The sequence below is a fragment of the Podarcis tiliguerta genome (assembly GCF_965153285.1).
Source record: "Podarcis tiliguerta genome assembly, chromosome: 10".
NCBI lineage: Eukaryota > Metazoa > Chordata > Lepidosauria > Squamata > Lacertidae > Podarcis > Podarcis tiliguerta.
The window spans coordinates 24,929,330-24,942,168 of record NC_139543.1 but is presented as its reverse complement, the minus strand read 5'-3'; the positions used below and the strand labels follow the sequence as shown (position 1 = coordinate 24,942,168).

At 38.9% G+C, this 12,839-nt stretch overlaps 1 protein-coding gene across 2 annotated transcripts in view; it reads right to left on the bottom strand.

The window, feature by feature from the left end:
* Positions 1 to 12,839, bottom strand: part of CNTN1 (contactin 1) — a 150,886-nt gene that overhangs the window by 98,699 nt on the left and 39,348 nt on the right. For both annotated transcript variants that reach the window (XM_083399505.1, XM_083399504.1), the window contains one exon: positions 8,417 to 8,468. The gene's annotated coding sequence lies outside the window, so the exon portion shown is untranslated. The remainder of the gene's footprint in view (positions 1 to 8,416; positions 8,469 to 12,839) is intronic.

Below are 12,839 nucleotides of genomic sequence, written 5' to 3'. Positions count from 1 at the left end.
AAATATGGTGGCTACATCTAGGAATGATACATAGTAGGGAAAGTTCAATATATTGAAATAGCAAAATCTTGACATCACATCCCTCTTAAGATGCTTTTGTTGACAGAAAAAAAAGAAGTGATCAGAAAACAGAAAGTGGGGGAGATAACCTCAGAACAACTCCCTAATAAACGAGATAAGTAAAGACAAATCAAGTTCCTCAATCCCCTATTTAACATCAGTAATAAGGAATGCAAAATTTCCCATATTTTACATGTTTTAAATTTCTTTCTATAACTCTAGTGGTCCTAATTATTCATTTAGTAAATCGACTTCATGGAAATATTAAACACTGACATAGCAGTAAAGGGGTTAATTGCAAGGACTATTTGTTTAATTAGAAGTTTAAGCATGAACAGACAACAATTCAAGACACAATGGGAAAGAGATCTTGGTGTGACAATTGAGAAACAAAAACAAGATATATTGTGCTTTTCAGTGAAAAGAGTATTGTTAAGTTTGCCGGTGTAAGACGCACTACATAAGTTACTGTTTCAATGGTATCTGACACCCACTAGGCTGAATAAGATGTTTTCAATAACACAATTTAAATGTTAGAAGCGTAGCGTTCATCATACAGATGTCATCAATATTTGGTGGGAATGTCAGATATGTCATAATTATTGAATTCACATTTTAACAACCAATACAGACACTGCAGGATACAGCATGAGTTTTAAAGCAGAATAACTTCATAGAAAATATTCTGAACTTTATAGATTCTGAACAGCTGTGCATCTTTAATAAGGAATCTATTTATGCAAAAATTGTCTGGGCACAACATTAGGGAAAAATAAAGCCCCCATCAAAAAAAGGAATTATTTTTTAAATGTATTGAAGAAGCCAGGATACACAGGAAAAAGTGATATTCCCTTCAAAAAAATCATATAGCTGGTAGTCAGGCTTGCTTTCTAAAATAGAGGAATGCTAACTGTGGCTTATGAATGTCAAACAATCCTTTTATTTATCTTCCCCAACCCATTTTTTCTCCATAGAATTATCTTTGAATTATATTTTTTTTAAAAAATCAAATGTCATTTTGCTTGGCATTTTTAAACACTCGTTTAAATGTACAGTGGATTAAAACAAGGAGAAAGTAAGGAATGCTCATAAACAGGCATCACACACAAAAATAAAAAAGCCCCTTTCACTGAGTTTTGTTTTGCATGATGGCCATTAACCATCATTATTATCAATCTAAGGGATGTGCTTGTTTTTCATGACTGCTTATTAAGCATTCATTTTCCTCTTTTTATTTTTTTAAAAAATAGAACTTTCAGGATTTATTGATGTCAAAGTCAAAGGGTTGTTTGTTTATTTATTCACTTACTCTTTTTATTTTTATTTAAACTATATATAAATACCAAAGCTACCTAAGAGGTGTACATAAAAATTTAAAAGCATACAATGGATAAAATTTATTCAAAAACCAATTCACCTTATTTAAATGCCAGCTAAAATAGAAAGGCCTTTGTCAGGTGCCTGAAGTTCAATAGAGCTATTTCCCTCAACAGCTATTCCCCTTACTGAGCTACAATTCCCAGATTTTCATGGGAAGTGGGCTAAACAGTTAAACCGTTCTGATAATGTAAGGGCCATTGCACTTAATTCTACAAAATGAAGTACAAATGGATTTCCAAGCAACTACTAGAATCCCTGTGTAAATTGAGAAGTGCGACCCATTTTGATAATATTGTATACTCCACGTTGCATCAACACCATGAGGAGTTGGATAAAGAAGTCGGATAAGGAACATATGCTTTACTAGATTCAGTATCTTTTCACCAGAAATACCAAGATTGCTTTGGATGCTTACAAGAAGAAAAGAAAAAAAGCTTAATGTCACATCTGAATCTATCAGAGAACTCTAAATGGCAGTAGACAAGCAGAGACACATTAATTTGTCATTTCTTAGCACCAATTAGTAATTAAATGGTTGGTTTAGGGGCTAATTGAATTTTCCATGTGCTGCTTAGCATCACTTCAAAGCCATTATGGGATTTAAAATACAGACCCATGTCGTATTTTCAGATGCCTGAAGATATGCAAGCAATTTTAGAAGACCGATCTTTTTGTCAAGGTGGCTGCTAAACCATAGTTTAGCACAACAAGGTCAAGACATAACGATTTACAGGTTTTCACATCCCCACCTCCCTTCTCCTCCACCATGCCCATGAGACATTGGGAAGCTTTTCCTTCCTGTAACCATTAACCATTTTTTTTACAGTGTCCCTAAACTCTAAATAATGTTGATTATGGTTTGCTTAAACAAGTCAGCTTCTTAAGAACAGAAAAGAGTTCTAGCCCATCTAGTCCAGCATCTTGTTCTCACCATGGCCAAACAGATGCCTTTGGGAAGTCCATAAGCAGGAGCTGAGCACAACAGCTGTCTCCCTGGAAGTAGCTGTATATCTTAGCAATTCTGGCTAGTAACCACTAGCCTCACACTCCATTGCCCATGGGCTTAAGCTGATTTATTTCCAAAGAACCATAGTTAAAATTGGCCACCATATTTTGGTTTTGGACAACAGGGCAAACAGGGCAATTAATCTAAACCAGAAAACCCCCCAGAAATCCTTCATACATATGCATCTAATTCTCATCAGGCTAAACAAGGGATGTCAAAATCAGCTTCATTTGCTGTCACAGTGACATTACATATCCAAATTTTACTGAGTGCATGATGGTGTCACTGTTACTAGAAAGAAGATACACTGGAAACAAAAACACACACACAAAACAACATGACAAAAGCCACAGCTGATTAAGACTACAAACAGCAACAAACTAGTGTTATACAAATATGGTTTTATATATCATTCAGGTAACATTTTATCCATCTTAAAAGCTCCCTTTTGCACCAAAAATATTCATTATGAACATCTGGCATTGTCCTACGATTAATGCATCTTTCCTCATAAAATTACGATTCATTGTAGTTTACCCTGCTTTGATTGAAAGTATTTTGTGATTTAGACTATGAACTACAGCCAGCCCCTATCTGACTGAAGCTATCAAATTGTAAATTAATATGGTGCCACATAGTGATCCTAATGGTATTGAATTATCTGAATCTTTTATATAATGGGTGGAAAACCAAATAAGAGATACACTCGGTTAAAATTCAAAAAGAAACTATGTGAAAGGGAGTTCAGATGTCTCTGATCGAACACACTGAATCTAGACAACCCCTACTGCAAAAAGTCCCTATTAGACAAATGTGCTATGAAGTCTTTCTGCTTATTTGTTGTTTAGTTTATTCGACTTCTAGCCCATCATACCTCAGGGGTTCATGAAAATCAACAGGGTGTTTTTTTTTACCCTGTCCCTATTCTTAATCCAAAAATGAGTGTGAATTAGTGTATAAAACATCACCATTACCCTATGGGATAGCTCAGTTGGTAGAGCACGAGACTCTTAATCTCAGGGTCATGGGTTGAACCCAACATTGGGTAAAAAGAGTCTTGCATTGCAGGGGGCTGGACAAAATGATACTTGTGGTCTCTTCCAGCTCTACATTTCTGTGATTCTACGGTTCTATGAAACTTGACCCACCAATTCAATGAGACTTTTCACTTCCATGAAAGTGGTAGCCATTTCCCCTGATTCTTTGGAACACGCAGGGGTGTTGACTCTTCCCAGGGCTTCTTTTCATCTGGAACTGACCAGAACTCAGTTCCAGCACCATTGCCATTATAAGAGAACAAGGAAGGTGTTTGTGGTGAGTTCCGGCACTTTTCCCCCCATGAAAAATAGCACCGACTCATCCTATAATCATAATCACTATGAAGCTGGCCAAGGGGAGCATGAATCTTCCTCCTTTTAACTTTTAAAACCCAATCCTTGTGTGTTCTGCAGCCTCCCTTGCCAGCATATTCACTGGAAAGCACAGAGTGGTCATTAAATCATGATCTCTTCCTACATGCATTCCATATACACATGCTAGATGAGGGGTGGGGAGTGTCTGCAGTGTGCTAGAGGGATTCTTTTAAAGTTCAAAGAAAGAACACTCACATCCCCCAGACACACTGCGGATAACATTGCTGGATTCCTATCAGGCTCAGCCAGCATGGACAGTGATCAGGGGATGATCGGGCCTGTAGTCCAACAACATCTGTAGGGCCGATATATTTTCTAAGTCTTCAATTTAAACTTTTCCAGATTTCTTTCTAGAAGTTACGCTCTCATTATTACTAGAGGGGGGAAAACGATTGACTTTGCAGTGCTTCTTTCCTGGTTCTTTTTTTACATCAGTTTTATTATTTGGGTCAACATTCAGAAAGAGGTATACAAGACATGGTGCAGTACATAAGCATATAGAAGAATCTTAAATGTGTGAATTACAGTGGAACCTCGGGTTGTGGACATAATCTGTGACAGATGCACGTCCATAACCCGCAGCATTCGCATCCTGAAGCATCGCATCTGCGCAGGCGCTGGCACGATTTGGCGCTACTGCGCATGCGCAAGCAGCGAAACATGGAAGTAACCCGTTCTGGTACTTCTGGTTTCCCATGGTCCACAACCCAAAAACATGTAATCTGAAGTGTCCGCAACATGAGGTATGACTGTATGAATAAACCTATCTCTTCAAAGTGGTCAGGAGAAGATGATTTATTCACTCAAGGACTATCCTTTATAAACTTAAATCTCTCCCAAGTCAAGAAAAAAAAAATCTATTTCAATCAGCTACATGCTGGGAACAGATGATTTATGTAGCCGTTTCCAAAGATTTCTTCTCAAAGGTAAACTAATAAAAAAGGAAAATCAGATTACAGTCTATGATGGGGTGGATTTTTATTAGAAAATATACTACCTTGTTGTCCAGTATTATCTTTGTAATATTGTCTAATGCTGCAAGCTTTACAGATCAAGATAACAAGTAGCAAAAGAGAATAGAATAGTTTTGGGTGTGTCACTGTCCCCATGGAGATTCCACTGCAATTAGTTGCCAGATAGCTGCACATCTATTGAGAAGTTACCATGTGGTTAAAGAACTGGACCACAATTCTCATATTTCTATTGAATGGCTTCCTGGAAGAGCAGGCAAGGACAATCACCTTCTGTAACTATGACATCAAGAGACAACTTCATGAAGCTGTCAGATGACAGTGCCCTCTCCAAGGGGCTCACTGCAAACCCCACGGCCACATTTTTTCTGTGTACAATTACGCAAGAGGTGACATCACACCACCACTTCCAGGGGCTTTTTTTAGTCAAAAGTTTTCAACAAACACAGTGAGGGCCACACTTTCTAGTTACTGGGATATTTGGTGATTTAAAAGAAAGATATTATGAGGAAAGCCCTTGGACTACCCTGTAAGTTCTTTGGATCAATTTCAATCTGTTAAGAACAGGTAGCTTTTATTAGGATTTTTCCTATAATTTCTACATGGAGTTGGGATGGGATAAACTTGCTGGTAGTGGGCCAGATCAATGCTGTTTCATCCACCCCTGATTGCAAAACTGTAGAGCTACCACAGAGGATGCCCTCTTTCTTGTTCCTGCCAGTTTAACTGTTCCTGGAGCTGGCAAAACAATAAATTCCTGATCTGACCATCTGGCTCCCAAAGGTACTCAGGCAGACACATTCTGGACCAGTAGAAGTTTACAAGCCATCTTTAAGGACAGACAAGCATTCAGTGTATTTCATTCCTACTATTAAATAAAAAATAAAAGCAGTGTAAAATATATAGCCTATATAAACAGATTTTAGTTGCTACTTGTCTGGCACTGAAATGATACCAAGGTGAACCTCTCTGTTGAGGGCTTTACACAGCTAGGGTGCCACCACCGAAAAAGTCCTTCTCTAGTTTCCACCCACTGCACCTTACCTGAGAGTGGCAACTAGAAAACAGGATTTCCGCCCACTGCAGAACTTTTCACCCTACTTCTTGGCCTTTGGCAACACACTTCTGTAGTTTTCCTGTTTCTTGAGACCCGCTCTCATTCAGCTGCCTAATCTTGTCTCAAGTTGCTATGTGAGAGATAATGTGGAATTTTACTTCCAGTCAAACTGAATTCCCTCACATATATTTTTTTTTAATGAAAATCCATGTTCTGTTTCATTTTCTAAACAACTTAGTCTGATTTGGACATGCTCAGTCAAACTTCCAAGTAACTCCTTAGCCACTGAATTCCTTAGCTGGATATCCTTAATACAGCTGTATATAAAGGTAACTGCATTTTTCAAAACACTTCTTAGACCTGAGCTAATTGAGAATACAGTGTAGATGTAGTAGTATGTCACGCACACACACACAGACACATTTTCTATTGTGCGTTACACAATTTTTGCTTCAGAAATCCCTATGTTCATGAAATTCCTTGGAGAGGTACCTCATCATTTATTAATCAAAAAACTACAAGATAAAGGCACAGGTATTAGGGGATACATCCCTGTACTCAAATTGAAATATATCAGTCTTCTGGGAGAGTTAGTAGAGATCTCACTCTTTATGCCTTAGCCTGCCTTGGTTCTTTCTCTGGAGGCAGAGAATGGACTATACTGTTAGTAGCCCGTGGGTTTTATACACTTTCAAATATATTTTAGTCATTATGGAAGTAGTCCAACTTGTATCCCATTTTGAAACGAACTCATGTCCCATAAGCAAAAAGCCAGCTATTAGTTGAGAAAGGTATGATGCCACTAAGATAGGCTCCAAATGAATTAAAGCTGTTTTAACAAACAAATCTATGGATCCGGGCAGCCTCTAAAAGAGAATTATTGATGCTGTGGGAATCAACAATAAGAGCAGAACCAAAGATCTCTTCTATGTCTTACATGTCATAAATATTAAACAAATGCTGTCTGTTACAATGAAGACTGAATATGATTTTTCTTTAAATCTGTCTCCCCAATGGACTCTGGTATGCATTATAAAATACTTGTTACAAAATTATCAAGTTTGATGGGCAAGGATTATTATTATATTTATTTATATCCCACTCATTTCCCTGACAGGGGGTGTAAGTGGCTTACAAATAAAACAGGAATAGCTAAAATCAGGAAAACAGCAACATTAAAAACAATTAAACATTAACAGAATTAAAACTATCTATTTGATCTATTAAAACATTTAGATCATTACAAAAATGATTCCCACACCCACCCACCATCTTCTCATCCATCATTGGTCACAAAGACTTTACCAAATCCCACCCTCATCCTCCTCAAATACCCACTGCATTCAGGTCTGAACTGGAGATACAGAACAGTCTCTTCAACTCCCGATTCAGATGTTCTGACTCAGGGGGAGAAGTAAATGAGGCAATATGGACTAATAAAATTAACAGCCTAAACTTCACACAGTAAAATTCTGGGCGGGCACAATATGTGGATGGATAGCTGTTACTTGATATTCAATACACTATGGCTGTGTTCAGCTGCAATGATAAACGATGACTTGGTGTTGCATCAATGAACCTAGAATTTGTCCCTTCCATTTCCCTTTCCACCTATAGTGCTGCTGCAAGGAGACTGGAAGATTTCACTTCCATTTTTAACTAACTGATGTTTACTGTTGTGTCCAAACCAGGACAAATTGTGCTTAGTCTTAACCAGTGGTTTTTTTAAAAGAAAGAAAAGGTCCTGGTATTCACCATGAAGTTGTTACAGTAAGTGCCATACTTTTAACATGGGGGGAGTGCTGGTACTGAGTACCCTTGAGAACCCTCAGAAAAAAGGACTGGTCTTAACCATGGTTAGTGAAACAAGCCACCTTCATGCCATGGTTTGTGGAGTTTTGTTCTCTTCCATGTGGCTATTCCAGCGGAAGATGGGGTGGGAGGGAAGCAAAAGCCCAAGGTCAAAGTTTAAGATTACATCTAAACCAGGTTTATACTGTCAAGAGCTAGCTGCTATTTCATTCTTCTCTTCCCCATCTATCTAATTCCACTTAGTAATTATGCAACCTTATTTGCAACTTCATGCCACAGAATTTGTTTTCATCTTCTCTCCCTATGCTTTGAATTTTCATTGTGTTGATTAGTGCTTATGGTTAGGGACCCATTCATTTTACTTTTTGTCTTCAAAGCATTTTAGGCACTTTTTATTCATGTATTGTTAATTATAACAACAATACATGAAGAATTCCAGGAGAAAGAGGAAAGCAGGTGAAGTACCTTTGACCTGGACTGTTTTCTCTCCTACACTGGACCATCTACCACTGACTGGTCTGGTGGCTTGCTATATTTTTATATTGTTCATTCTGATTTTATTAATGCATCTTGATTTTACTTGTCTGTCACTTTAGAAGGATTTGTATCTTAAAAGATGGAAGGATGATGGTATTGCTAATAATGGTATAACAACAACAAGTAGCAGCAGCACAGTGAGAGAAACAAGGTCTATGAACTTAACACAATCCTGACTTACCAAATGGTCCTCAGATGTTGCAGCCTAAAAGTTCTTTGTCTGTTGCAGCTATCTGGAAATGGATGAAGAGAGAGTACAGAAGTCAGAATCTATTGTATAATTCCATCCCAGTGCCATTATTTCAAACTCTCAAAATTTATTTTCTTCTCCACTCTCTTCTCTGTGATTTGCTCATGGCAGGAAATCAATACAATATTATTGAAGCTACATCCAGAGCTCATAGCTCTAGCTCTGCTAGCCAACCAATAGTTAAAGCTCATCATCCGGAAATGAGTCATCTTGGATCATTTGTTGTCCTATCCCATGAAGCAAGGGATAAATATCTCTCTCATGTATAAACCAGAAAGCAGCATCAAAATTAATGGCAATCATTTTGTTCCCACACATGTCTCCTAGTGACCACAGCCGGTTAAATTATGGCCACAACTTTGCTTAAAAGGTTTAGCAACAGAAACATTAAACACCTCCCATTCCTCCTAAAAAGATACAGGGGGGCAGAAAAATAGGCCTTCCTGGATCCTCCAAACATGATATCTGTTTCACATCAAAGATGGATCTCCTATTATAATTGAAACTCTGCCTTGGGACCCATCCAAACCCAACCACACTCCTAAAACACTGGATAGAGCAAAACCCATAAAGCACCATAAGTTATTTCTTTCATGTAATGATTGTAAATTAAATCTTCATTAAGTCAATTTGCTGCTGATGCTAAGTGTTTCCTGCAAATGTACATTGCGACATTAAAGTACCAAAATATTTTCAACTGATAATTCAAATAGTTTGCAAATGAAGTAAAATAAAATATTTCCTCCCTAGAAGCAAATCATCATAGAAAAATCACCTGAAATGTGTTCTGTTACATGTTCTGAAAGTCATATTTTCTCCTTGATAGCAAATATCTGGTGTCTGATTAACTTTTGATATTCTTGGAAGAAAGAGATTGTCTGCAGCTATCTCACAGGGATGGATGGAGTGTGTCCCTGTTGATTCTCCTTGATCTCTCAATGGCTTTTGATACCATCAACCTGGTTAGCTCCCGGAGCAGCTCAGAGGGTTGCAAGTGAGAAATACAGTGTTGTGGTGATTTCACTCCTGTTTGAGAGAATGGTACCAGACGGGGTTGTTGGATGATTTCTACTCCGACAAATGGCTTTTGGGGCTGTGGTGTCCTACAGGGTTCCATTATGTTTCCCCAACATCTATGAAGCTACTGGAGGAAGTCAACTGAAGTTTTGGTGTGTGGGGCCATCAATATGCCAATGATACTCAGGTCTCATTCTCTATCTCTGTCTCTAAATCAGATGAGGTTTTGCAAGTGTTGGACCATGACTTACATAGCATTCACCTGGACAGAGGATGAAAATCTGTTGATGATGCCACAAACCCCTGCTGTAAAGCATGCTGTGACTTGGACATGTCTTTTCAGTGTTGTGACATGAGTTTTCTAGAATTCTCTACCCATAGAAGTGAAGCAAATCCACACATTGTTATGTTTTTGATGCTTGCTGAAAATCTTTCTCTTCTACCAAGTCTTCCCAAATTGGACTATTATATTTCTGTAGTTCATTCTTCCTGGTTTTTATATTCTTAATATTGTTATTGATTGCTATTAGGTTTTATATTTTATTTCTGTACACTGTGTGAGTAATATTGCATGTAGAGTGGTTTATGCATTCTGAAATAAATCACTACTTCTGCCAGTATATTATATACAGGATCCCTGCCAGAAACACCATACATTAAAAGTACCTGCTATCACGATCCCTTTTTATCTTCCTGCTGCCACCATTAGGATTCAAATAAATAATACATTTATATAGCTTTCTCATTTAGTTGCTGGGTATAGGTGCGGGACAAGGCGGACCAGGAGATTAGGATGTGAACTCAAAATAAATTATTCACTTGAAGTCTTCACTTTCTTGTGGCACAATTGACCAGCGCATCTAGCTGTTAACCAGAAGGGTGGTGGTTGGAGCCCAACCAGGGATGGCTGTGGGCAGGATTCCTGTAATGCAGGGAGCTGGACTACACCCTTGCGGTCTCTTCCAGTCTAAAAATCTATGATTCTATGGTTTTTCTCTCTGGTCAGCTTCTCTTCCCCATAGTTGCCTTTCAGACTTTACCAGGTCTTTTACAATAATTCTTATCTTTGGTCAGGAACGCACTGTTTCTTCAAATCAACTGCCAATCACTAGCACACTGGCCTCTGCTCATCCCAAATAACTGCTCCAGGAGTCTTTCACCCCTCTTTGTAAACCTTCTTAGCATCTGCCATCAGTGATTTCAGCTTTCAAGCACTGACTCCCTCCTTTGAAGGAAAAAAAAATACCAGCCACCACTAGGATTTCTCAGTTCGCAGGTCCTCTCTGAACTCTCACTATGCCTCTGGCTATAAACTTCCAGATTCAGTCTTTCTCAGACTTGTCCTTTGTTTTTGTTTTTCAGGGTTTCTTCATAAGTACCGATGAACATCTCAAAAACTGCCTGGCTGTCTAATCAGACTCTCTGTCTCTTAAACAGTGCTATTCTACTTTCTCCATCTGGAACCCTCCAGTCAATTTCCAGGTTTTCACTGGCCTATAGTTATAGACTAGTACCTGTAAGTTTAATTAATGTCCATGACAGGACGCATATTCTCCTTTTTTGTATTCTGCAGAATCATATAAATATGGGAAAACAGGAAGCTGACTTATACTAAATCAGATCCCTGGGCATAAAAACCAGTGCCTGAAGTAGCTAACTGGGGATCTGTCTTCCAGCATATCATATACTCTCTAATATTCTTCAGATGATAAAAGGGACGTTCTATTATACATCAGTATCACTGCTTGAACATTTCCCCATGGTCAAGTACAAAAGCTATTAGAGGAATCATACAAAACCACAGAATTTGAAATACAGAAATCTTTGAATTTATGTATGGTATTTAGGGAAGCCTGAGGAAAAATGAAAAGCCCATATCAATTAATGCAACTAACTATGTGTGTGTCTGGAGACTCATGCATTTATGAGTATTTTGGAAGCATGATAACTCTGAACAACCATTATTGCTGTGATTGTGCAGGTGTGTGATATGGGGCATCCCAGTGTTTATTTTGGGGTCCAGGGAAATATAAACTGTTGAGTTTGGGGATACAAAACGTCCTTTTTTAGTGTTTAAAACAGGCTTCCTCAACCTCGGCCTTCCAGATGTTTTGAGACTACAATTCCCATCATCCCTGACCACTGGTCCTGCTAGCTATGGATCATGGGAGTTGTAGGCCAAAAACACCTAGAGGGCTGAGGCTGAGGAAGCCTGGTTTAAAACTTTTGAGCAAATTAGGAATGTGTAAGCAACTGCAGTATCCTGGTGCTTTGGTGAATCCTGGATGGATCAGCTGCACAGACACACACACCTCGGCTTCCCCCCACCCCCAGCTGCCCTAGGACACCCAAATGCACAAAATTGGGAGACGCCACCAATTCAGCTCATGGGAGAAATCAAGGTCTTTTCCGCATCCACATGAGAAGCCAGAAAGGAAGGGGCTTTGTAGGGAACTGTGTTTGCTCCAGAGGACCCCTTCCCCATTTCTCCAAATCCCCTTCCTCTCTAGGAATCTAGTCTTGTTTGTTCTAAGCCATAGAGAAAATCAAGCTCCAGGATCAGATCTCTCTGCATCTCTCTCAAAGCAGGCACCAAAGAGGAAATGCCCACTACATACATAGGTAGCAAGGGCTCAGTGGCTGTTCGGGTCCCCAAATGAAACTGGCAAGAAAGGTAAGGCAGCAATGCAAATAAACTGGGCAGGGACCTAAGAAATTTGGATGCAGAGCAGACACTCCCTGTTGTGTGCAATGTTGCTGAGCAGCTCATAAGAGTGCGCAAACAAGAACACGAAGTACATTGCTGCTTCTCTCTTTCCCTGGCCAGGAGATGGAAGAAGCAATGGATGAAAAGGCGGAGAAAATTTTTATTGTTTTTTGAGTGGGAGGGGAAGGAAAGGCTTACAATTGGGAATTCCAGAATTCGCGTGGCAAAGTGAGAAACCATGATACTCTTAAGTGTTTTCGTGAAGCTCCTGGCAATTTTTGTGGCAATTGGAGGCTATGCATCTTCTGTGCATTTCAGACACAGCTCCATCTTCACCACTGACTATTCTGGCTGGGTAAGGTGAGGAAATGGAAAACTGACTGGGTAGATCTGAGAGCATGTGAGAGTGCAAGTGTGATTTTACAGGAAGCATTTCCCTGAACTATTATATTGGGAAATGCAGCCTTTCCCCCCTATACGATCTCAAACTGTTTACAGCTATTGAATTATAAAATTAGTCACTGCAATGGCACCCATGAACCAATTTACTGTACTCAAGGTAGTTAGCCAGTGCAAGTTTTTTATTTTTAAAAAAGATATTGTTATTTCAGGTTCATTAAAGTTGAAGCA